The 27,500-nt window shown below is 40.3% G+C and overlaps 1 protein-coding gene across 3 annotated transcripts in view; it reads left to right on the plus strand.

Annotated features, from left to right (window-relative positions):
* The window catches only part of EVA1B (eva-1 homolog B), an 897,639-nt gene that overhangs the window by 695,490 nt on the left and 174,649 nt on the right, over positions 1–27,500 (plus strand). For all 3 annotated transcript variants that reach the window (XM_044060128.1, XM_044060129.1, XM_044060130.1), the window contains one exon: positions 6,184–6,242. The gene's annotated coding sequence lies outside the window, so the exon portion shown is untranslated. The remainder of the gene's footprint in view (positions 1–6,183; positions 6,243–27,500) is intronic.

Below are 27,500 nucleotides of genomic sequence, written 5' to 3' on the forward strand. Positions count from 1 at the left end.
CCCCCCCCCCCCCGTCTCTCTGTTTGTCTCCAGCTCTCTTTCTCCACTCCCACATTGCTTCCACTGCTTTTTGCCATACTAAACTATTTTATTCCTTCTTAGTCTGTATCCGCTGCTCAGTTTTCTCTATATCTGTTGAGATGTCCTTCTACCTTATTTACACATATATACTCATCTATAACTATTGTATTATTGTAAGTTATATTTCATTGTCTTTTTAAGATACCTGTTGTGTTGTTATTATTTTCTGATCTCTGTGTAACTAGGTCATAATCAAAAAAGGGTTACATAGGTTAGTCTTCCTAGCTGCTCTAGGCAAATAAAAATAAATAAAATATTTTCCTATATTATGAATCCATAGTAGATCCTGCTTATTTAGCAACTTTGTTTTTTTTTCTTTCATACAGTATTAGAATAACTTAATGCCTACATGCTTCCTTAAATTATGTTACTGTTTTGGATGGTACCCTCAGTGAATGAATCACTGAATGAATAAATATGTGTTCTCAGTCTTTCACTGTACAAAATATATGTTTATATTATTCATAACATTCCAAGTGCATGAATTTTGTCCTCACATTAGGTTTCTTCTTTACATACTTGATGAATGGTCAATAGGGCTGACTAATAGACTAAGCATTCTGTCACAGTCTCAGGCATAACAGTAGCATAACTGGGTGCAACAGTTTAACTTACTTTTAGACTGACTGCAGTTATTCATTCATTATGTGTAGGTATTCCATTCTTCTCTAGAGGAATTTCATCTACTAAGGTAATTACGCATGTTGTTCGCATGCAGTTGCCTGTATAACTACATCAGTGACAACACAGATAAGTATGACTGAACAGAAGGATCTAGTGTTTCACAGTAGTCTTTAATGCAGTCATTTTGCATGACTTACTATTATTATTCTTTTGCAATCTGTCTATTTTTGCAGTGTGCCATGCTTGGTGGAAGGGAGGGTGTCCTGGTTTTACTTAAGTTCTAAACAAAATTTCTTTTGACAGCTTTATCTTTTCAGCATCTACTGGTATGTAAAGTCATAATACTCCAACATTAAACAGCAAGTAGCATGTGTGGGAATGTGCATAAACACAAAGTCAGCAAAATTTTGTGGAAACTATCAGAAAAGCCTATGGGAATTACCCAGATAACAGGAAACATGAGCAATTTACCATGCAAAGAAGCAAGGCCATACAAAAACAGACTCTGAGTTAACTATCTGAGTGCTAGAAGGAGTAAGACTTAGAAGGCACAGCAGTGTTATAAGAGTATGACTGATGAAAGGATTTATGAAAAAAAAGTTTTCAGCCACTTCTCTACAGTGGAGGTTTTGTGGCAGGACACATTGGTATCTTTTCACACTGTACTACCCCTTACTTCCATGGATACTACAACCAGTATAGAATGTCAGTTAACCATAGTTCAGAAAACCTAGCTGAGATACTGGACTTAAAATATTTTATACACAAACAGAAATATTAGCAGCTTGAGAACTTGTAACTCCAGATTGCTTTCATCTACCCATGTTATGGACTGCACTTTCAGTGACCCTTCCTCTATTCTTCTTCAGAATGAACTCATGCCATCTGCAGTCTGCTCATTCAAGTACATCTTGCTTGATTACAAATTTTCTATCCACCCAGTCACTAGCTTAAGGGAGTTAGTTATTCATCTTATCAGAAATCTTTCAGGTGTAGTTGGATTTTTTAAACATGTTTATCTTATTAACCCCCTTCCTGTCTTCCTTTCAGAACTTAGAGGCCAAATCTCTTTGATCAGTTCTCATAGCTTATTTACTAGTATGTGAACTGCAGATAGGTTCAGTGCTAACTTTACCCCCCTCTCACCCTCTAGAGGGCCCATCTCTATACCGGAAGAATGCAAAGTTCCTATAATCATGGCTGCACAGGTAAAAAACACACTCTCCAAAGCCAAGAACACAGCATCCATGGGACCTGACAATATCCCAGGCTGCGTTCTACATGAACTACAGAATGAACTGGCACCCTACCTAAGTACCATGTTCAATCATAGCCTCACCTCAGGCTTTGTACACACTGAATGGCGCACCGCGACAGTTATCCCACTCCACAAAGGGGGAGCCACGAGGGAACCTGGGAACTACCGCCTCATTAGCCTAACGAGCCTGGTCTGCAAGGCCATGGAACATATCATCATGGAACTCATAAACAAAGACATTGGTAATCTCCAAACTTTGGACCCTACCCAGTTTGGATTTATGAAAGTCAGAGCATGTCTCCTAAACCTGACTGACTTCTTTGAAGCAGTCACCAAAGCCATAGATGAGGGTAAAATGGTTCACACAGCTTATCTAGATCTCGTCAAGGCTTTCGACACCATCCCCCACTCTGGAATTATAGATAAGCTCACTAAACTAGGTATAAATCCCTATGTCACAAGATGGGTTGCCAACTGTGAAAGTAGCGGATTCCAAATCCGACTTCAGACCAGTGACAAGTGGAGTACCACAGGGTTCAGTCCTGGGTCCTCTCCTGTTTGGTATCTACTTCTCTGAAGTGCAGGCTAACACAGAAGGTCTTTGGCTAACAAAGTTTGCAGATGACTGCAAACTAGGAGCCATAATCAAAACTCCTAACGATGTGGACAAACTACAAAAGAGCCTCACTGAGACAGATACCTGGTGTCAAAGCCATGGCCGGAAGCTCAATGCCAAAAAGTGCATTGTCATCCCCTTTGGTAAAAACTCTGTACCCATGAGCTACCACATAGCTGGTAGTCTACTTAATGCCGAAAATGTGATAAGAGACCTTGGGACACAGGTGGACAGTAGTCTCTCCTTTGATAATCACATCGCCACAGTGGTCAGGAAATCCTTCTACGTGGCTCATCTCATCAAAAAAGGATTCTCATCCAGAAAAAAAGAGGTCGTTGTTCCCCTCTACTCATCACTCATTAGACCCATTTTAGAGTACAATACCCCTTTTGGTATGTACCTCACAAGACATCTACAACAACTGGAAAGACCACAGAAATACCTCACAAAGAGGATTACTGGCCTCAAACAGATGCCCTACGCAGACCATCTAAAAAAACTACAGCTTTACTCCATTGCATATCGCCTACTCAGGGGCGATCTCTGCCTAACATACAAAGCTATGTCAAACCCAGAGCTGTTGGACATGCTCCACTTAAAGAAATCCCAATCCCTCCGAGCTACACGCTCTAGGGACCTAAACCTTGTCACCACAATAAACAGAACATGCTGGAGGGATAGATTCCTGTCCTAGAGACTTCCCATACTCTGGAACAGACTACCTATCTATGTCAAACAGAGCTCCTCATTAGCACTCCAAGAAAAATCTTGATGATTGGATGGGAAATGGGAAATTCACCCCAGGGATCACTTCTGTGGCTCTGCTCGACAGGGGCACAGGAAAATAATTTTCTTGGGTGGCGAAAGCCAGGGTACATTTTTTGGCTAGGCTTATATAGACCCTAGGGCCAATAGCCTAGTACCTACCTATAAACCTATGAACACAACACACACACACACGCACACACACACACACACACACACACACACACACACACACACACACACACACACACACACACACATATCTTGTACACCTGGGTATGTGCAAGTATATGTGTATATGAGTGGGGATGGTCCCTCTCCTTATATAGATCTATAGATAGATATAGGTATAGACATATGTGTGTGTGTTTATATACACATACAAACACTCCATGTAGTTGAATGATTGTAATACTGAATGTCTGTAATGCCAGCAAAAGCATTCAAATGGCGATATGATTGTAGAATATCAGCATTACTTCATAGGAAGTTGCAGTACAGCAGGGAGGAGGAGTTTGCCTTTTTCTCACATTTATGTGATCTCGGAGTTGATATATGTAATTAGCATGAGGAGAGGGAGGCACAGCCCATAATGTAAGGGATTCATGGGTGCTTGCCTGCAAAAAATTAATCTTTTTGATGTGAATTTCAATCCTTTGGGATCAATATTTTGATGTTTATCTTTGTGTTGTATCAATATTTCAAAGTACCCCCCTATGCTGATGTACACACACATTCACAAACACTCCCACACACCCACATGAGTCTGTGGCGTTTCTTGAAATATCAAAACTTTGAGCCTCTGTCATACTCTTATAACATTTCAAATCACAAGGATTGGACTACACCATGCATTAAATCACAAAGATACAAGGAAATACAAAATCTGCTTTTTTTTTTTTGCAGGGGGACAAGCTGTCCTGCAGCTTCCACTCCCCTCCAATTATGTATACCACCCAAAGCCAGTATGTGCAGTTAAGTGATTTTCAATAAGTTGTACTGGCTTTTTTTCAGAATGATAAGCTGATTTCTTAGGGGTTGTAGGGAACTCATATATGAATATAGTCAAATTAACATTTTGTTGCCCTCATGTTTAGTTGACCAGGCATTTTTTCATCCTCTGCAGTGTACAAATGTTGGAAACAAAAACATATTTTATGTTCAAATGCTGTACAGTCTCTGAATGTGTACTGTACTTGTGCTCATTCTCATCTGATGACTAGATGCATGTGATGTGATTTCAGAAGGGTGCCCCATAATGCATTGTTTAAGCACACTTTGATTTTGGACAGTATTTACAAGGTTCAGTTTTGGTACACTGGACATTGTCCCATTGAACCCAAGGGGAGGATGGTGGGAATTAAATACTGAAAGACAGGAATTAAAGCGGCAATTAAAATTGAATTCCACTGTATCCCCAAGCTTAAATGATAACCCATCCAGTCTTCCCATTCTTAAGATGAGGGCTCAAAAGTTGCTAAGTTTGATATATTGTTTTGGGGTATGTTTTGTTTTTAGTATGCTTTTAAGCAGGTATTTTTTATAAAACAGTTTTGTATAAGACAGTTTTTTATAAAACAGCTTTCTATTAGGTATTTTTGTGAAAGTATGTCTATGTATTGTGGCTTTAGATTTTTAAGAGTTTGGTATCTTTTAGTAATAAGTTCTTTTTAATTACTTAATTGAACAGTGTCACATGATTTTGAAGAGTAGCTTAGTATTTAAGGATGGCAATTTTGATTTGATTTAATTCTGAAGAAGTCCTATTATTGTTTGGGATGAAAGTGCTTGACTGTTTTTTAATGAAGTCTGTTGGATTTATTAATTATCGATCTAAGTGATTCACTACATCAGAAATTGAAGTGAAGTGACTTGTTTTCCACCTGGTGTCTTACTTTTGTGTTACAAGTTTTATATTAAGACACATTTTGCTCTATTGTTTTGTTTCAAATAAAATAAAATGCCATGGCAGGAGACAGAAAAATGCATTGTCACCATCCACATATAATGCAGTATGCTAGAGATATCACTACTGTTTTTTGCCAGTTATTATATAGAAATGCAATATTTATATATGTGCATTAATATTTCTAAACCTAGCTTGGTTACAACTATTGCATAACATAAGGAGAAATTTGAGGTGATGTCAGAGAAAATAGTCATTGATACATTCACTGCAAGTTGTACAGCCGGAGGATACTGATTGTTAATTAAACTTTTAACAAAACATATATATTTAATTTTTCATGCTGTTGTAAATATTCTAATAACTAGGTACTTGGAATGGAATTTATTGTCATCATATGAAAGCTGAATGCTAGGAAGTTGTGTCTTAGTTGTACAGTTTTCAAGACATGTAAAATACTTGTAAAAAAAAGTAGAGAAAAATATAATTCTGGATTTGTCAACATTACAACATTTTAAAAACTGCAAATGTAATGACTTCCATTATAGTTAAGATGTCCTTTTGCTGGACACATGGGTAGCACCCTTTAGATAGTACTTAGTGTTCACAATACATTTACATTTGTTGGCTTATGTTCCTTAACTTGTTTTTTCAGAATATGGTCAGGAACCTAAGAATATACAGAATTTGCTGGTGGTGTGATATTCCAAAGCTAGTAGTCATGAAAGAGTTGAGTTGGGTTAAGTTTAAGTTAAGTTAAGATTTAAGTTGTTATGTTATAAAGCTTACAAAGTACATTGATAATGCTTAAGGCAAATAATGATGGGACATATTTCGTTTGACTTAATGTTGGAGAAATGTTTTTGAAATCCTGCATGCTGAACCTTTTGGAGTTCATTATAGTCTTTTATGTTTTTTTTTTTTTTAATTTAGATCTGAACATTTCCCTGCATGAAGAAAATAGAAAGAAAATTCTGAAGCACACCAATAAGGTATTTTGTTAACTTAATTAGTGCTAATCTGTTTTGAAAGTTTGACTAACATAAAATGTGTAAAAAGCAGACTGGAAATGAAGGAACGAGAAAGAAAAATTGATAAACAAAACATATCTAATTGTGAGTACTTTCATTTTTGCAAACGGATTAGTTTTTTCATTCTGGCTGCTTCTTTTTTGGTCAGCTTTTTTTTTTTTTTGTTATTTTTTCATTCTTCTGGCTTTGGGTAACAAGAGCTGTGTTTTTTGATAACACATGTATGAGAATTCATCAAGATTCACCGTGTAGGCCATATGACCTGTAGTAAAAAGGCCCTGTTTTTGCAATGCTGAGATTTATGGTTTAGAGACACATTAGAGATCTAATTTTGGGCTAACTTGCATGTTTTTGAATCATATTATCTACGTAAAATTACAGATCAACCCTTCCTGTGGTAGTTAACAGAGTTGGTGGCCACATTATGAAAGCACAGGCACATCCCACTTGCTATTTCACACACAATACACATATTCAAACACACGCACACACACACACACACACACACACACACACACACACACACACACACACACACACACACACACACACACACACACACACACACTCACACACATGCACAGTGTTTCAGGCTCTGCTCATTAGTCTAGGGATGTCTGGAAGTATGACAGCCACCGCAACCCCCTCCCACATACATACACCTAAACTAACCTCTCACTATCCCCCTACTGCTACCTCCCAGGATGACACACACTCACTCACTCATACACTCACACATGCAGCCCCTCACATGCATTTGTGCAGACATCCCCTAACACTACCTTACCATTTATCTCTCCAGTACTTACCTCTGCCATGATGAATTAACACTTTGTGAAATTTCTCTAAATATTCAATGTTTGCTATATACCTTGCATCGATTCTTAACCAATGTTTTTATGTTATGTATAATTTGTTGCAATTATTTAAACTGCAGATGCTTTTGTTTTATTTTTGAAAACTGTAAAATTAATTTTCTTAAAATGTTTGCAGTACTTTGGAACTTTTCTCCCCAGGCCTCCTCTAAAAATGGGTTTCTAACCAGTCAGACTTTCCTAGTAATCAAATGTCAATAAATAAATAAATAAATAAACACTGCCTTTTGACCTTGTTCACTACTGTGACATCCAAGGAGCAGCCATTTTAGTTTACATGCTTTAATGATTGTATGAGTTACTCTGCATGTAGATGCCTTGAGGGAAGCAATTCTGGGTAGAGAGAACAAAGGTAATTAGTATATGCCTCTCTCCCAAAATCCCTCATTAGCATGGTCACAGAGACAGCCCAACATGTTGCTGTATGTCTTTGTGAAAAATCACTGTGTTAGAGCTGTATCTGAATAGCAAAAGATTATTTCAAGCTATAAACTTTTCAGTAATCTTATGAATTTGGCCCTTGATGTGTGACTTGCAACTTTTATCATGTGGTTGATGTTGAACCAGCTGATGTACAAGCTTGTGAGACAGTTAATGTCAAAGTTGCGATAGTTCTAATTTTTGGCAGTCCCAGACCAACATGGCTGAGACACACAACAAAGTATTAGTTTAAGGGTGTGCACACTTATGTATGTTTTTTTATTTTTTATATTTTTTCCTCTAACAGATTTGTTTGTTTTTCCAATTGAATTGTACAGGTTATAGGTCACATTAAAGGTGGGAAGAGTTTTGAAATGATTTATTGTGGTCTCATTTTTCTATATCACAAAAACCTGGCATTTTAACAGGGGTGTAAACTTTTTATATTCACTATATGTACACATTCTTATATACAAAGAGCTCTTAAGGTAAATTCCACATAAATCTCAATTTACCTATGTACACATTCTTGTACACAAAGCGCTCTTAAGATAAGGTCCACATAAATCTCAGTGTACCTATGTACACGTTCTTATACACAAAGCGCTCTTAAGGTAAGGTCCACATAAATCTCAGTCTACCTATGTACATGTTCTTATACACAAAGAGCACTTAAGGGAACATCCTGATCTGTCAGCTTTGGTTCAGCAACTGATGGTGCATCATGCACTTTCCAGATCTCTTTTGCCTCTTAGTCCATTTTGGATTGACTTTTCCCAAGATGGATGAATATAAAACATCCTTCATAAATCATTTAACATTAAAAAATAACAATACTTCTACGTCAAAAAAAATAGAACCCATCTGTGACTCCCGTGCCCTGACCCAGCAATTAAGGAGCCTCAATCCTCATCACTAACACCAGAGAGGGCGTCTCATATGAGAGGAAAGGATAACAAATACACACAGTAAAGTGTAATTTCTCTTAAGAGCACACAGAGATCACAGTCAGTCCGGGGCTGGTCACTGTCTTGCTCCCCAGGTCCCCAGTAAGACTTCCCACTGGCACAGCTACAGGGTCCAGATCTCAGCCAGCTGGGCAAGCTAAAATCTCTAGCACCCTCTCTGCCCAACCAGTGCTTCATGTCCCTGCCCAAGTAGCTGACACACACACACACACACACACACACACACACACACACACACACACACACACACACACACACACACACACACACACACACACACACACACACACACACACACACACACACACACACACACACACACACACACACACACACACACACACACACACACACACACACACACACACACACACACACACACACACACACACACACACACACGCGCACACACACACACACACACTCACACACACACGCACACACTTTGAGATATGTTTATACAACCAAACAGACACTCCTGGAAAAGGCTGGCACAGGTTCTCCAGCTATACCTCTTTTACCCAGACTATGCGGTAGTAATCCTGCCACCACCCAGCTAATATTTATCAGCTGCTCAAAGGTCCTTAAACAGGTGTCCAATTATTACTGTGCAATATTAATATCCAATTGGTAGCATAGCCCAGGGCTAAAGCTATTAGAGTGGCCTTATACAGTTTTAGCAAAGGCATGCAAATACTCTTAAGAGCTTAAATTATCTGTACACAAATCAGCCACAGTTAAAAAGTTTTAAAATATTTCATAATAAATAATTAAAACCACAAGACAATACTTTCTACTACACAGTGCTAGTCAAAGGAGTTCAGATATCACACATAAATACTTAAAATAAATCAGTGGTACAGTTCTGACATCACAGAAAAACACTTAGTCTAATCTTTCTAGTTCCTAGCTAGTTCTAAAAGAAAATGCAATTCTAAGATAACTTACATAAGAAAACAGGCAGAGTGCTGATGAGTTGGATGGTCAAGACAAAAAATGCTCAATGCCTTCTGATTTTCTCTGTTTAAATTGAAATTGCAGTTCTGATAAACATTACATCATTCTTTCCTTTTACTTTCCTGGTGTTCCCAGGCCAACAGAAACTGTGTCTACATTCTTTTACACTTAGGCAGAAACCAGGGCAATAAAAACACATTTGCATATTTAAATCTAGCAATCTAACTCTTGGTTAAAACAATAGAAAGAATGTGCTAGCACAGATGGAATGACTCTGAATCTTTAACTTCAAAAGACAGCATGAAGTAATTTTAATTTCAAAGGACATGGCAAAAAATGCTTGACTTAGCTTTCTTTACAGCAGATGACAATGCTGCTACATTGTTTTAAGTTCAACATTTCATAGCATATTCTTTCATTTAAGAAAACAAGTTTGTATTTCAAAATTCTTATTAACAAATTATAGAATTATCTATAAAATTCAATCTGGCTAGGCTGGCAGTCTTCACACCCCCCCCCCCCCAGAGAACTCAAACTAGTTTTTCAAGTGACCCTTGAGAAATGCCATTTGGGAGGGTTAGGTCTATCTGAGTGTACCACACCCCATTCCCTGTCTTGAGAGCCCATCTGCATTGGCATTGCTCCTCCCACTGTGGTGCTGCACTGACATATCATATGCTTGCAACCCCAGGCACCATCTTAGCAACTTGGCATTGTGCTGGCTGGCTCTGTTTAACCATGTTAGGGGGTTGTGATCTGTCATAACAGTGAATTTCCTTCCATACAGATAAGGCTGACATTTCTGCAATGCCCACACTATGGCTAGACATTCCTTTTCTCAGCTGCGTAGCATTCCTCCCTGGGTTGGAACCTACAACTGAGATAAACCACTGAGTGCTCTTCTTTCTCTGAAGAGATCTGGCTAAGTACAGCCCCCACCCCATGGTTTGAAGCATCCACCTGCACAACAAATTCTTTGCTATAATCTGGACTGGCTAAGACAGGGGGGCCTCCCAAAGCTTCTTTAAGCTTCTGGAATGCCTGCTCACATGCTTGGGTCCACACTACCTTATCTAACCTGTTCTTCCTTGTCAGGTCTGTGAGGGGAGCAGCTATGGTACTATAAATGGGGATGAACTTTCTGTAGTACCCTGCTGTCCCTAAGAATGCCATCACCTGCTTGTTAGTAACAGGTGCAGACTATGCCTGAATAGCTTCCACTTTGGCAGGTTCTGGACATATCTTACCACTCTCTACTCTATGTCCTAGGTAGGAGACCTCCGCCATACCCACCTGACATTTGCTCGGCTTAATGGTCAACCCTGCCCTCTGTAATCTGCCCAGCACCTCTCTGACATGCTGAACGTGCTGTTGCCAGGAATGGCTGTAGATGGCAATGTCATCCGGGTAAGCAAGGGCAAAACCTCCTGCTCCTTCTAAGATACGATCTACCAGCCTCTGGAAAGTAGCTGGGGCATTCTTCATCCCAAAGGGCATCTTTGTGAACTCATACAAGCCAAAAAGAGTCACAAAGGCTGACTTCTCTCTAGCACTGGGAGTGAAGGGCACCTGTCAGTAACCCTTGGTAAGATCAATGTTTGTAAGATACTTAGCCCCACCCAGCTGCTCTAGGTCCTCATCTGTCCTAGGCATGGGGTAAGCATCCGACTCTGTGTGACTATTTAATTTCCTGTAGTCCACAGAGAACCTGGTGCTGCCATCCTTCTTTGGCACCAAACCACTGGGGAGACCCAGGGACTGTTGGACTCTTGAATCACCCCTTGTTCCAACATCTCCTGTACCTCCTCCTTCAGAGTCTGTTTGACTCTCACAGGCACTCTACAAGGGGCCTGCCTAATAGGCCTTTGGGGTCCTGTATCCACCTGGTGCTGCACTAGGTGGGTGCACCCTGTTTTCCCAGGACACATGTCCCCATATTTCTGCAACACTGCTCAGATTTCTCGAACCTGGATAGGAGATAGCTGCTGGGACATTGCTACCCCTCCCATTGAGGTGTCAGCCTAAGCCTCACTGAGGACATCAGTCCCAGATCTCCCTCAGACTTCTCTTGCAATCCACTGCAAATACTCAACACAAGGGCCTCCCTATCATGGTAAGGTTTCATCATGTTAACATGGTACAGTTTATGCCCCTGCTGTCTGCCTGGCAGCCCCACCATGTAGTTAAAATTACTTACCTTTCTTACCACCTTGTAGGGACCCTCCCAAACTGCGTGCAGCTTGTTGTGTCTGACAGGAATGAGAACTATTACCTGCTGCCCCACAGCATACTCTCTAGCTTGAGCATTCCTGTCATACCACACCGTTTCCTGTTGTTGGGCTTCTGCCAGGTTCTTCTGGACCAAGCTCATGAGTTCCCTGAGCCTTGTCCTGAGGTTTAGGACGTATGTCACAACAGACTCCTTATGAGACTCGCACTCACCTTCCCACTCATCTCGAATTAAATCTTGAGGTCCCCTCATTCTATGCCCATACAGCAACTCAAAGGGTGAAAAACCTGTGGATTCCTGGGGAACCTCTCTGTAAGCAAACAACCAGTGGGGCAAATATTTGTCCCACTCCCTCTTAAACTAATCTGCAAATGCCCGTAGCATGAACTTGATTGTAGAGTTTAACCTCTCAACAAGACCATTAGTCTGGGGATGGTAGGGGGTGGTCTTTATGTGCTTCACCACACAGGACTTCCACAGACAAGCCAGCAGGTCTGACATAAAATTGGCACCTCTGTCAGACAGTATTTCCTTTGGGAAACCTACCCTGCTGAAAATCTCTAGCAAAGCATTTGCCATGTTCTCGGCCTCAATGGAGGACAAAGCCACTGTCTCAGGGTATCATGTAGCATAATCTACAATCACTAGGATATACTTTTTCCCTGTGGAACTTGAGGTACTCAGAAGACCCACAATATCCATAGCTACCCTCTGAAATGGCTCCTCAATCATGGTCAAAGGCATCAAAGGAGCTCTCACCTTGTCTCCTGCCTTGCCTACCTTTCGGCACTGCTCACAGGTCCTGCAGTACCTGTTACATCTCTGGAAATTCCAGGCCAATAGAAGTTTTGCATAATATGCCTCTTTGTATGTTTTGTGCCCATATGACCTGCAAAGGGAATATCATGGACTATGGCTAGAAGTGCCAGACGGTAAGCTCTAGGCACTACCAACTGCTGTACTCTCTCATCTTCTAGCCCTCCCTCAGGGGTCCACTCTCTGTACAGTAACCCTTTGTTCCAGTATACAGATTCACCCTTCCCTTGAGAATCAGGTGCCTCCCAAGCTACCTGCCAAAGGCCTTGCAATGTAGGGTCTGAGAGCTGAGCCTGTCTCAACTATCTCCTTGTAACCCTTCCCAGCTCCCCTTCCACAGGAAGTCTGGCATCCTCTGACAGTGGCGCCTCACTGTCAGCCTGGGTACTACTACTCACCTCTACCTTTGCAGTTACCATCTCCAAGGGAACATCAGTACCCACAAGCAGCCGTGGCTCACATTCAGTCTCACTGCTACAGCGTAGCTCACTCCCAGAAGTAACCACCTCAGCAGTCCTGGCTGCAAGTATGCAGTCTGTCTGGGTCTCCCCAGGCTACCAGACCCACATGCTTGTCTCCTAGCCTCACTGCATGTAACTGCATAAGTACATAGTACTGTCTCATCCAAATCCTTCCCTCTCAGGACATCTGCAGGATGGTAGTTCCATACCCCTGTTGTCTCAAGAAAACCTACTATTGGCATTTTGTTTTTACCACATTGGCGCTTTCACCTTTGGTTCCCCATCTTGCCTCTGTGGACACCTGTATGCCGCATGGTCCCACTGGTTGCATTTAAAACATTTAACCCTAGCTCCTGGACATGTACCTGGACTAGTGGCTTCCCCTGCTACTGGCGGATTCTGTTGGGGCAGTCTGTGCTGCCCGCCATGGCTTCCTTTAGTCCCATGTGCAGTACTAGGGGTCCCTTTCCTGTGCAGGGCTACCCTGCTTGCTAGGTATAGGTCACCCTTCTTCCCCAACTCCTCTGAAGTAGCACACTGTCTATCAGCTAATCAGATCCTCATGTCCTCAGGCAAAGTGCTAAGGTCTTGTTCCCTTACCAAAAGGTCTGCCAGCCCTTCAAAAGTGGTGACCTGACATCCACTCACCCAGCTATGAAAATAAGTGCTCAGTTCAACAACATATTCACATACATTTTCATCTGCCTTGTTTCTATGCTCACAAAACTTTTTCCTATGCATTTCAGGTGTTAGCTTAAAACATTCTAACAAATGTATTTTTACAGCAGTATAATCAAAACAGTCAGTGGCATGCATTTTTGCTAAAGAAGTTACAGCTTTACCATGGAATAAGGGGGTCAGGAACCGTACCCAGAGCCTTTGGTCAACTTCATACTGTTTACATACCTGCTCAAACATATGAATGAAGCTATCAAAATTATCCCCCTCTTTAAACTGTGGAAGAAATTTACTGACCTTTTGTGCTTCTGGGGTCCGGTTACTCCTTTCCCCATTACCTCCATGACTCTGGCAAAGAGTCAACATTTCCCTCTCATGCTTTCTCTGCTGTTCCTGTTCTTCAGCTTCTAGACTCTTCATTCTCTTGGCTGTTTCCAGTTCCATACACCTGGCCTCCAACTCAAGTCTCTTTAGCTCCAGCTGGATTTTTAAGTCCACTGCAGAAAGGCTGAGCTATCCTTTCTCCAGGAATATTGTATCTCCACTGTCAGTCTGATTGTCCTCCAGGCTGCTGTTCTCTGATGCAGCTGTAGCCAAGGCTGCAATCAGGTCTGCTTTAGTCAGGTTTCCATGCACCAGTCCCCTAGCCTGGCACATCTCTGCCAGCTGATTCCTTGTCAGCTTTCCATACTCTTCTGCTGACATGCTGCCTGCTCATCCTGACTAACACTAAGCTAACAAAAGAAATAAAACAATTGTGATCTGAACTCTGAGTATGCACTGTGTGGCTGTTTTAGAGTACAAAACACTTTTAGAGATCACTGTACATAAGCTACAGGAATTCGCTCTACCCACACCACTACAAGCCAATTAGTGTGAAGTAGATCCCACCACTGCCACCACTTGTGATGACCATGCCCTGGACCAGCAATCAAGGAGCCTCAGTCATCACCACTAACACCAGGGAGGTCATCTCCTAGAGGAGGAAAGGATAATTAATGAACACAGTAAAGTACAATTTCCCTTAAGTGCACACAGAGATCACAGTCATTCTGGGGCTGACTGCTCCCTTGCTCACCAGATCCCCAATAAAACTCCCCACAGGCACAGCTATAGGGTCCAGGTCTCAGCCTAACTGGGCAAGCTAAAACCTCCAGTACCCTCTCTGTCCAACCAGTGCTTTGTGTTCCTGCCCAAGTAGCTGACACAACACACACACACACATGTTGAGATAAGTATTTATACAACTTCCCAGACACTCCTGGGAAAGGCTGACACAGATTCTCCAGCTGTGCCCCTTTACCCAGACTATACAGTAGTAATTACTGCCACCACCCAGTTAATAATATCAGCTACTAAAAGGCCCTTAAAAGGGTGTCCAATTATTACTGTGCAATATTAATATCCAATGGTAATGTGACTATACAGTCTAAGGCTTATTAGAAGGGCTTAGACAGTAAACTCTATAAATATATAATGTACTCTAAAGCATACTTCATCTCTACACAAACCAGCCACGGGTAGAAGGTTTTAAAAATGTTTAATAATAAATAATCAAAACACAAGACAAATCTACTACACCACAGAGATATCTAAGAGTTCACAGATCACACAGAAACTTAAAATAATACAGTAGGACATATCTGATTTCAAAGAAAAATACCTAATTAATATTTACTAGCTTTAACTATTCCTACAAGATATCACAGTGTTACAAACTTACATGTGAGCATAAGCAGAGTGCTAATAAGTTAGATGTCCAGATCAAAAATGCTCTCATCTCTTGTGAGAAATAGTATTTAAACATTACTAACAAACATGTCTCTAAGGCCCTCCCAAAATTACATAAGTTTTGACACTTAGGTTTTCCCAATATTCATATTGCATCATCTTAACACCTGGTCTGAGTTCTCAGGCCACAGACTGCATTATTTAGCCATCAAACACCTGCACAGAAACTTACAACAATAGAAGATATTTCACATGTATATACTAACAGAAACTAAAGCAATAAAAGCACCTTCCACATCTAAATTCTAGTCATAAACTTTAGCCTTAAAACAATAGGCATGCAATCTTCATCCAGCCGCCCTCGGGCCGAATTCTAACATGAAAGGATACAACATGCTTCACTGGGCTAGTAGAGTGCAATGTTGTCATATATTTTGCAGTTCCACATTTCACAGTGTTTTCTTACATTTAAAAACACAAGCCTGTATCTTACATTTATTTATAGAGTTGATAGAATTATATATTAAATTCTATTTGACTAGGCTGGCAGCCTTCGCCCATTTCTCCCCAATCGTCACAGCATATGTGGATATCATGACAGTGTGTAGTTGTTCATTAAGTAATGTAGTAAAGCTTGACTAGAACTAAGTTCACACCAACTGGCACCAACATGATATATTTAAAATTATGGACAATGCTTTAGATTTAATGGTGTTTACATTTTTGCTATGGTTCATAGGTTCATAGATAGGTACTAGGCTATTGGCCCTGGGGCCTATACAAGCCCAGCCAAAAAGGTAGCCTGGCTTTTGCCACCCAAGAAAATTATTTTCCTGTGCCACTGTCAAGCAGAGCCACAGAGGTGATCCCCGGGGTGAATTTCCTATTTCCCATTCAATCATCAAGATTTTTCTTGAAGAGTGCTAATGAGGAGCTTTGTTTGATGCAGATAGGTATTTTATTCCAGAGTATGGGAAGTCTCTGGGACAGGAATCTATCCCTCCAGCATGTTCTGTTTATTGTGGTGACAAGGTTTAGGTCCCTAGAGTGTGTAGCTCTGAGGGATTGGGATTTCTTTAAGTGGAGCATGTCCAACAGCTCTGGGTTTGACATAGCTTTGTATGTTAGGCAGAGATCACCTCTGAGTAGGCGATATGCGACAGAGTAAAGCTGGAGTTTTTTGAGACGATCTGCGTATGGCATCTTTTTGAGGCCGGTAATCCTCTTTGTGAGGTATTTTTGCGGCCTTTCCAGTTGTTGTAGATGTCTTGTGTGGTACATATCAAAAGGGGCGTTGTACTCTAACATGGGTCTAATGAGTGATGAGTAGAGGGGAACAATGACCTATTTTTTTCTGGATGAGAAACCTTTTGTGATGAGGTATGCCACGTAGAAAGATTTCCTGACTACTGTGGCGATGTGATTATCAAAGGAGAGACTACTGTCCACCTGTGTCCCAAGTCTCTTATCACACTTTCAGTGTTAAGTATACTACCGCCTATGTTGTAGTTCATGGTTACAGAGTTTTTACCAAAGGGGATGACAATGTACTTTTTGGCATTGAGCTTGAGGCCATGGCTTTGACACCAGGCATCTGTCTCAGTGAGGCCCTTTTGTAGGATGTCCACATCGTTAGGAGTTTCGATTATGGCTCCTAGTTTGCAGTCATCTGTGAACTTTGTTAGCCAAAGACCTTCTGTGTTAGCCTGTACTTTAGAGAAGTAGATACCAAACAGGAGAGGACCCAGGACTGAAACCTGTGGTACTCCACTCGTCACTGGTCTGAAGTCGGATTTGGAGTCTGTTACTTTCACAGTGTGGGTTCTGTCAGCGAGCCAGTTGGCAACCCATCTTGTGACATAGGGATTTATACCTAGTTTAGTGAGTTTATCTATAATTCCAGAGTGGGGGATGGTGTCGAAAGCCTTGGCAAGATCTATATAGGCTGTGTGAACCACCTTACCCTTGTCTACAGCTTTGGTGACTGCTTCATAGAAGTCTATCAGGTTTAGGAGACAGGATCTGCCTTTTACAAACCCAAACTGGGTGGGGTCCAGAGTATGGAGATTACCAATGTCTTTGTTTATAAGTTCCATGATGATACATTCCATGGCCTTGCAGACCAGGCTCATCAGGCTAATGGGGCGGTAGTTCCCAGGGTCCATGGTGGCTCCCCCTTGTGAAGTGGGATAACCGTCACTCTGCACCATTCAGCAGGCACAAAGCCTGAGGTGAGGCTATGATTGAACATGGTACTTAGGTGGGGTGCCAGTTCTTTCTGTAGTTCATGTAGAACGCAGCCTGGGATGTTGTCTGGTCCCATGGATGCTGTGTTCTTGGCTTTGGAGAGTGTGGTTTTTACCCATGCAACTGTGATTACAGGAACTTTGCATTCTTCTGGTATAGAGATGAGCTCTTTAGGGGGTGAGAGGGGGGTACAGTTAGCACTGAACCTATCTGCCAGGATTTTGGCAATATCAGTTGGGTCTGTATATTTAGTGCCATTGTGCTGTAACTCAGAGCAGATCTGAGTGTTGCCATTGAGATTCTTGACATAACTATAGAATGCTTTGTGGTTGTCTTTAGAATCAGTGGCAATTTTGTTTTCATAACTAGCTTTGGAGGATTTTATCAGGGATCGCAGCTTCTTACTGAGGCTGACCAGGGAGCTCTTCCACTCATGGGATTTTACTCTCTTTTGCAACAGTTTCTTCCTTCTGTTGTACAGTTTGTTTATGGCAGGGGACCACCAGATTGGCTTCCTTTTTTTGGAGGCTAGCTTCTTGGTTCTATTTGAGATAGCACGATCCATGCACTCATGTAAGTGCTTATAAAGTGCAATTGTGTAGGATTCAGTAGTCGCAACTGTATTGTCCATCTGTATGGGTGTCATGAAGTTCACCACTTCTGTCTTAAGAAGCATGAAAGTGGCTTTGGAGAAATTTTTTACCATGGTTTCCTTAATGGTGGGTAGGGTCAGGATGTGGATATCTAGGGTAATTAGCTTATGGTCGGATCGGACCAATGAGGCATTGACTTCAGGTGTGGAACACTGGTCACTCATGCTGGTAATGACTAGATCTAGGATATTGTTGCCCCTGGTGGGGGTGTGGATAAGTTGATCCAGGGCATTGGAGTTTATGAATTCCAGAAAGCGTCAAGCGAAGGAGTTGGTACATGAGTAGTTTTCCCAGTTAATGGTGGGGTAGTTGAAATCACCCATTATTAGGGTTTTTGGTTGAACCCTAATATTTTCCAGTACATCAAGAAAAGAGGAGTGGGAATCCTGGGGCATGGTTGGTGATCTGTAGCAAGCTACAATTTGGATTGCAGTTTTGCCCAGAGTTAGTTGCACTTGGATAACCTCGGCTGCATTATGCTGAGCAACTAGCCTGGAGGTGTGGATATCCTTAATGAATATGGACATACCTCTGCCTTTGGTGTTCCGGTCCAGGTTACATGGCCGAAAAGTGTGGTATGAGTTATAGCCTGGTAGTGCAGGTGTGCTCTCTGGAACCTTGACCCAGGTCTCAGTCACTGCACAGATATCGATGTTCTCCATTTTAAGGAGTGCCTCGAGTGAGTGCATTTTGAGATTTAGACTTCTAGCATTGAGTAGCATCACCCTCAGTTTTTGCTTGCCTGTTCCTGGTGGTGAATTTGTCATTTGAACCTTGCCTAAATAAGGCACTAATGGGGCGGCAAGAACCTTAGCCAGTATCCGGAATCCCAGGGGTGACAGGTGCAGACCATCTCTGGCAAAGCATCGTGGTCTGTCGACCATGTCATACCAGGCAGACAGATACTGGATCCCTTTAGAATGGCACCAGAAGCTTAGCCAATTGTTGAAGTCAATCATTTTGTCCTTGTACTGCGGCATCATTCTGGGTGATGGCAGCATGCTACTCAGGGCTAGGGTCATACCTGCTTGGGCTACAGGATCAGAGAGCTCTTCCATGTTTCTTTTAATGTAGTCCAGGGAGGTACATCTCAGGTCGTTCACACCAACATGGACAATGACAGAGTCATATTTGTAATTGTCGTGGAGTGACCTGAGTGCATGGGTTATGTGGCGGATCCTGGCACCCGACAGGCAGCTGACAGTAACCTTCTCCTTGTTTAGCCTGGTGAGTGGGACATCAGTGTGCCTGACTGTAGAGTCACCTTTAACTAGTGTGTTGGGTACATAGTTTTGCCTTATTGGCTGTGGTTGAGTGGCACACTGAGTCTGCGGGCTATGTGTCATTTGGGTTGTGTTGGGGGGTGGAGGTTGCTTGCATTTCTGATTTGGAGGTCTCTGTTGCTTGAGCAGATTTTTATTGAGAGCATACGCAAATGTTTTTGTGTTTCTATGTGTGGATTTTGGTGGTGTAGATTTAGTGAGACTATGTGATGAGTGTGGTGTGGTGCAGGTGTTTACCTTCTCCTCTTGACTGTCAAGTTCAGTCTTGGTTGGAGAGAGCTTTACTTCCAGTTTGGCTATATAAGTGCATCTCTCACAGGTTGTAGTGTTGGGTGGTAGGAGGAGAGGGTTGTCTGTGTACATGAGGCAATTTCTACATTTCCCCAAGATGCCCAGATTCATCAGATAGACAGGAGAGAACACTGGGAGCTGAGCCTTGGACATGCCTGAATAAAAAACTATTTTCCTCTAGATAAGTGATAAAGTGAGTACAATACCTGTTTTTCTCTAAGCAAGTGAGAAAAGTAAGTACCAAAACTGTTTTCCTTTAGGTAATGAGGAAGGTTGAGTGCTGTAGTAATTAGTAGGTTATTTAGTGCTTACAACAATGAGTAGGTAATCTGTACTTAATCACATGAATGAGATTTGAATTGATGTGCATGTTTAAGTAATTCACCTACATAATAAATCTGCATAGAAGGAATTCTACCAAGTTGCCAGAATATTCTGTCTTAAAAAATAATGTTAGAGCACATTCCTGGATTGGTCAGTTTTATAATGAGTGACACTGGGACTGGAAATCAACATCTTAACTTTATTATTACTAGGAAACCAGGTCAAGAACAAGGTTACATAGTTTGCTATAACCACTTCAGCACCACCTGTAAAAGCTGTAGAAGGAGACATAGTTTCAGATTTGGTAACGGATACCTGTAAAGACAACGGGAGATAAAATATGCCAATGTGGATATAGGTACCTATTGCAGTGGTTGGTGGTGGTAAACTTGGACTGTGATAAATCAGGTCTACTTTGTTTCATTGAAAGCTCATTTCACTGGATTTGAATTCACCCTGACCAAATCACTGAAAGCTCAACTTACTGAAAACTCATTTCACCGAATCTCATTTCACTGAAGTACTGGCACTGTGTATGTAGTGCAATCCAGGAGTTAGTATATATAGTTAGGGGGGTGTGGGAGGCACAACCCCCCCCCTTAGTTTGGGTATATATTGTCTTCTGGAAAGAGTTAGTTATTGGTGTTGTAAGTATGCCTTTCTATGGTATAAAATGTATTGTTTTAAAGCTTTCGGTGAAATATAATATAAAACCAAACTACATGGGGGACTATGCCCCCCCCCACACTTGCCAATGTGTCCCCCACATTCCTGCTAACTATATATACTAACTCCAGGATTGCACTACAGTGGAGAAAAGGGCATATACCTTTTACTTGCCTTATAGTACTCCACACAGTACCAGTACTTTACTTCAGTGAAATGAGATTCTGTGAAATGAGTTTTCAGTAATTTGAGCTTTCAGCGATTTGGTCAGGGTGAATTCAAATTCAGTGAAATGAGCTTTCAGTGAAACAAAGTAGAACCGATAAACCGTGAGCCAGAGAAGTGATTGCTTTTATGCACTATAGGAAGTTTGAGACGTGACAGAGCGATTCACAGCCTGATTTAGGATGCCCCTATTTTGGACATATGCCTCTGTTTTCAGGCTTGATTTACCCCATCACACAATTTTCTGAACCCATTTCCTCATCATATGTGATTTTTGAAGCTGTCAAGTTCACAAAAAGTACAACGCATGACTAAAATACTAGTGGCAACAATAATTTAAAGAAAGAGGAGACACACCTGACATCTCTCTTTTCTGAAGCAAAATTAAATTACTTTGTATCATAGAATTTTGCAATATAGTTCATTAAAGTCTACAGATTTCTATTGTTTTGATGATGTGCTTATATTTTTCACCACTTTTTGTCACTTTGTGTTTTTTAAATGTGTTTCTGAGAAGTATCCCACCACTCTTACTGGAAGCAAAAAGAGTTATATACTTTTTTGTATTTACATTTTATGCAATTAAATTTCCAGATTTTTAGCTGGATGTTCCTATTTTTCAAAAGCCTTTATTTCTATTTTCAATGTCTGCAGGTTGAGAGGTATGGCAGGGGCTGGGGAGAAGCCATTCTGCACCTCAGTGATGGGAAGGACGTTGTCCTCACACCTCTGGTGTTTATATATACTGTGAGATCACTCTACCTTAGAGTAAAGGGAAGTCTCCGATTTACAGCAGTTTTGGACTTTGTACTACCCCATAACTACACTAACATTTTCTCATTTCTGAGGATTGTACTTACTACTCTCAAACTTACAATATAGCCTGATCTGGCTGTTCCATCCATGTGTCCTTGAAACATTAAGAGCAGCAGGTTAATTGACGGAAATACAATGAGTGCCCTTCTGCCTATAGGAACACTTCCTACTGTGGAAGGATTGCTAAGTTTAAGAATCAGAGAAGTGCAGCATGACATGGGTGTGTAGAGTGAGACATGAGTAAACACACTCATTTATACAGTAATCTCCCCCCCCCCAAGATGAATTTTACAGGAGTGCTCACTGTTGAATAAAGAAAACTCAATTTTAAGTTTAGGAAGATCAGACACCATTTTATTTATGATATGTACTTGGCTTAGGACTAGTTCCTGTGGCTGGTCTAATCAGGAATTTTCTTAAGTAGATAAAGTGACTCAGCGCCCCCCAGAGCATGTTAGCTGCTGCAAAAGCAGTTTACGTTCCACTACATCAAAGACCTTTGTAAAAGTGGAAAAGATGACTGCAGTTGGCAAGGCTTTTTTGCATGATCAGGAGAGTATGCAGGTAACCACATGGTAATCACAATACTGTAACTGGTTTTGAAGCCATGGGCTTTTAGAAAAAATGCCACACTTAGTTCAACTTTAATCAAGATAGAAAGGATATAATTAGTTCTCTAGTTCTCTATGTTGCTGCAGTCAGAATTGTAAGGGCTGGAACCATAATTGCACTTTTTCACAGTACTGGTGCAAATCATGAAGCCTAATTAGTTGTGTGAGAGTTTTAACAATGGCATGAGCATACAGCGTAGGGGAGAGACATTTATAAAAAGTCAACTACCAGGCTTAGAAAGTCAGGCCTTTATATATGCCTGACCTTCACCTTGATGAAAGTGTGGGAGTGGGACAATTAATATGCGTAACCTGTACTGTAGTAGAAGTAGCACCTGTAGGTTTTAGTGATAGCAGAAAGGTTACCATGTTTTACTAAAACATTTCCCCAGAAAAGCTGCCATGATTGCAATTCAGCTAGGAAAACATGTATCAGACAGACTTTTATCAGTTTTCTCTGTGCCTCTTATAATTAATTTCCCCCTCCTTACCTATTCACTTTACCCCAAAACATTATGTGCTACCTACTGAGTTCTTCAGATTTTCCTTGAATTTGTGCCTCGCTTCTCTAAATACATTTTAGCCTTCAAGGTGTCTTGGGTTCTGTATGTTATCAAACTGTTTCTTAGGCTGCTTTTCTCTTTGACTGCCTTTTGTCACCATGCATATCTACCAATTTCACACTGAGTTCACCTAAGGGAATGGTTCTTGTCTGAGAAATATTGAGGTTTACAAGTTAGGAAGTCCAGAGCATGTAACACATTCTCTAACTGGAGGACAATCTCCACCGCATAAGGTCATGTAGTAGAAAGAGCTCTCCAATGTACTTGGCATCATGTAAAACATTTCTATCTGCAAATTACAGGGTAGTGCTACAGTGTGCTTAGATCAGTACTTCAGCTCTGGTCCTGTGTATTGGCTTCTCTGTTTTTCTCCACTCATATAACCATAGTGTCACAGGCTTGTGAGGGTTGTTAACACAAACAGCATGAAGCAGTAATAATCAAACCTTGATTGACAAACTACTGTACTTAAATGAGTAATAGAGAAAGGCCACACAGCAGTATTTTTCAGCTAGTCAATATAATTAGAGCATTATGGAGCTCTGAGGTCTGGTGGGACTGTAGTCCCTACTTGTGGAGAGCAGCAGACTTCCCATTAACCCTCTCAATGATGTCAGCAATAGGCACTGGGGTATTTCAGAGGAGCAATGCATACTTAATAATCCTGAAATCAATCTTGTTATGATTTTGTTCAAATACCCACTGCTGATTCTTTATCAAATGAGACAAAATATGATTTTTGTCACACAAAGCCATTGTTTTGACACAACATTTGGAATCAGAAATTAAAATGTTGTAACAGGGAATTATGATTCCAAGTACACAATATTATATGTGCCAGTGAATGTAATAACTTAAAGTTTTATGTGCATTTGTTCCTAAGTAATAAGTATAGAGAAGTTTACAGATAAAGAAATCTGGATAAGATTGTAAAGCACAATCAACTATTTAACAAAAAGAACTTTTGCAAAATGTCTACACTGGAAAAACATTTTTATGGTTAAATTCTTTCATCTCTTCTTGTTTTGATCCTGGAGTTGATTATATAAGCTTAGCATGCTGTGGAGTTACAAATACAACTTCTCACTTTGGGGAGATACCATGCCTCTCTCATAAAATTTAGTTGTTTTCCATGTTTTAAATAGAAGAAACAATACTTTGAAGAAAAACTTTGAATGGTAAAAGTGCTGATTTTGTACAGTTTCATTACTCCCCATGATTTATTTTGAAGCATCCCAGACTAATTAATGGTATTTGTTAGATTAACAGCTGGCTTTACCTATTTATCAGAATCTGTCAACAAATCTGATGCTACTCTGCACTAGAAGAGTGTTTGTTACCACTAAAAATATAATTTGCGTTTTTTTCTCCCATGGTGCTGCGATGTCCTACTTTTAAAACTGATAGTATTCATGCAGTCTTCTTCACAGTGCTGTGTGAGGAAAAATAAAGAATATTTAATGTTTTATTATATGTAGATTATAATGCTATGCAACCTATACATGTTGTACTTTTGGGAGATTAATGGACATCTGGCAGGAACAGGTTCATTACTCTGATCTTAATGTTGTATTTGTTGTATATTCGGTACATTAAACTATAATAACTGTAGGACATATATTATATACTTTTCTTATAACCACAGCCATACTAATCTTACTTGCTATTATATGTCAAAAGCAAAATGAAGTAAAAACAACAAGGAAACATGATTACAGGTTATTCATAATCTAGATTTATCCAGATGTAATCCAGCTGCCATTTTAGTATTCCATGAAGTTGAACACAGGTGGTAACTACATTCAGTTAAAGTAACTCAGATCAGAAAAAAAAATCACATTGTCTAGATGGTAAGAAAATGAACCTCTGATGTCTATTCAGTGTGAATAAATCAAGTAAGGCATTAATGACTGTATTAACTCATGTCTCATGCTAAACATCCATGCCAAACCATGGCTGTCCATACTTCTATAGGAACACTCACATTCACTGTAAATGTGTCTATTTCTCAAAATGTTTTAGTCAGACAGGAATGGATCAGCCAGATTGGTTCATATTATAAGTTTAAGGACAATCAACAGACCGACCACCCAAAGATATTCTTCAAAGTATTGTTTCCTCAAATTAAAACTTGTAAAACATGATCATCATAAAAGGTCCTTAGCTGTGGCAAACTCAGAGTTCAGAAATTTGAAACAAAATTATATTTTTTGCAGAATGTGATATAGGCATCTTGACCACTTCAGATTTTGCAAAATTTTGTCAGACTGATTACCAGTGCAACTCTCACAAGGAAAAAATAATTTATATCCAAGCAGTATACTTTCTAAAGCATGGTGCTGCAGTGGTGGTGCTGCGGTAGATTTGTTGCCTCACAGTAAGACATTGTCCTGTTTGATTCTCAGCTAAAGCGTCTTCTGTGTGGAGACATGCGTGAATGAGCGTACCTTTGTTGAAGGTTGTGCATCAGGGCTGGCAACTCGGTACGTAAAAATCTACTGCCAATCATTAGCGGAACGGAGTTCCGCTGTGGCGACCCCTAACCGGGAAAAAACAAAAGATACAACAATACTTTCTAAAGCATGTTTGTAAGTGGTATTAATTTTCCTTCTTTGCTGCTGTGCTTTTAATGACTTTTAAATGGCTTCATATTTTGATGTATTTGCTTGTTTTATAAGTAGCTTATATTTATTTATTTGCTATTGCTTCTTGTCATGTTTATAGAACATCCAGTAATAACATACAAGGAACAAATGTGCAACACAGAAAATTAAGCTGTGACTACAACCAAGGAATTTGATTAGTGAACTGATATCCTGAGAATTCTCCTTGGGAGGCAGGAATGAGTGGCATGTTGCTGGGTTGCTTATCCTGGAGAGGGGAGATGACTCATGGCTTGGTGTACAACTGATGGTAGAGAGCAGGGGAGCAGGGAGTGTAGCCCTGCATTGGTAGATCATGCAGAGGATAAATGATCCATGCTGATGTCATTGTGTGTTGGTGTGTATGAGAGGGCTCACTAACAGCATTAAAACAAAAAGTCACCTAGTGCTCTAAGGATGGCATTCTACAAGATTGTCCTGGCCTCACTCCTTCTGATTCCAGAGTTGTTCTGGACAATCGAGTCCAAACAATAGGGTCCTTGTCTGCGGGGAGGGGATTGATAGGTTGTCAGGGTGGTAATGGCTGTGGATGAGGAAGGACACCAGGACACAGCAGATGGGAGACATTGGGGGAAAACCAAAGCAAACAAAAATGATAAAAACTGCATGCTCAGCCTTTCTAAAAGAATATAATGCACCTATTGTGGACTGTCTTAGGATTATTACATGAAATTTCAGCAGCAAATGATAAAGTAGAACATTGGTTATATCTGAAAATACATAGGATTTGTATTACATGTGACAAACACAAATAACTCAATACTAAAAAACAAACAAAAAAAATATGCCAGAAAGTCATGCATACATTATTAATTACAAACCTCATTTTCTGCAATAAAATTTGTTTTCTATTATGTTGCTGACAGCAAACAACTACATAAAATGAATCGGGTACTTTTATTAATTTCCTTCATAAAACTTGCTTACTGCTGTACTACCCCTAACAATGAACTGTATACAACTAATCACATACATTAATTAACTTCTGTCATAAAACTTGTTTCCTGTTATGCTACTCCCAAAGCAAAGGAATTCTTACATTTTCTTTATGTAGCAATAGAAAATAAACATTGGCATTTGTGTAATGATTTTTGTTTTATGGCTTCAAGCAAAAGTTTAGAACTTGTTTCTTAAAGAAAGAGTGATCCAGATTTTCCGGGGTACTCAGCAAATTAAACTATGAAACAAATGATTATCTTATACTGAGAAGCCTACATTTTGCCAAAATAAATAGGCTCTTAATATAGATTTTGTTTAGTTTTCAAAGAATTCAGCTGTTCTTTGAGAAAATGCCAACCACTCAGTAAAGAAATGAATCAAGTGTTTATCTAGTTACCATTCTACTTTGATTGTCTTTATCGCACACTTCTCTATACTTGTAACTTAAGATCAAAAACACATAAAACTTTAACCCATTATATTCACTGGCACCTGTAGTATTGTGTACTTTAAGTCTTAATTGCCTGTGGTGACTTTGCAATTTCTGCTGGCAAGTGTTGTGTCAGAATAATGGTTTTGTGTGACAGAAATCATATTTTGTCTCGTTTGGTTAAGTAATAGCAGTGATACTGACAGTAGATTACACCATAAACAAGAATAGCATTGTATCATCACACATCATTGAGAGGGTTAATGGGAAGTCTGCTGCTCTCCACAAGTAGGGACCAGAGTCCAACCGATCTCAGAGCTCCATACTGCTCTATTATATTACTGCTGTGTGGCCTTTCTCTTTTGCTCATTT

This window comes from Protopterus annectens, chromosome 1.part2, assembly GCF_019279795.1.
Source record: "Protopterus annectens isolate FY-2018-M chromosome 1.part2, PAN1.0, whole genome shotgun sequence".
In the NCBI taxonomy this organism is placed as follows: Eukaryota; Metazoa; Chordata; order Ceratodontiformes; family Protopteridae; genus Protopterus; species Protopterus annectens.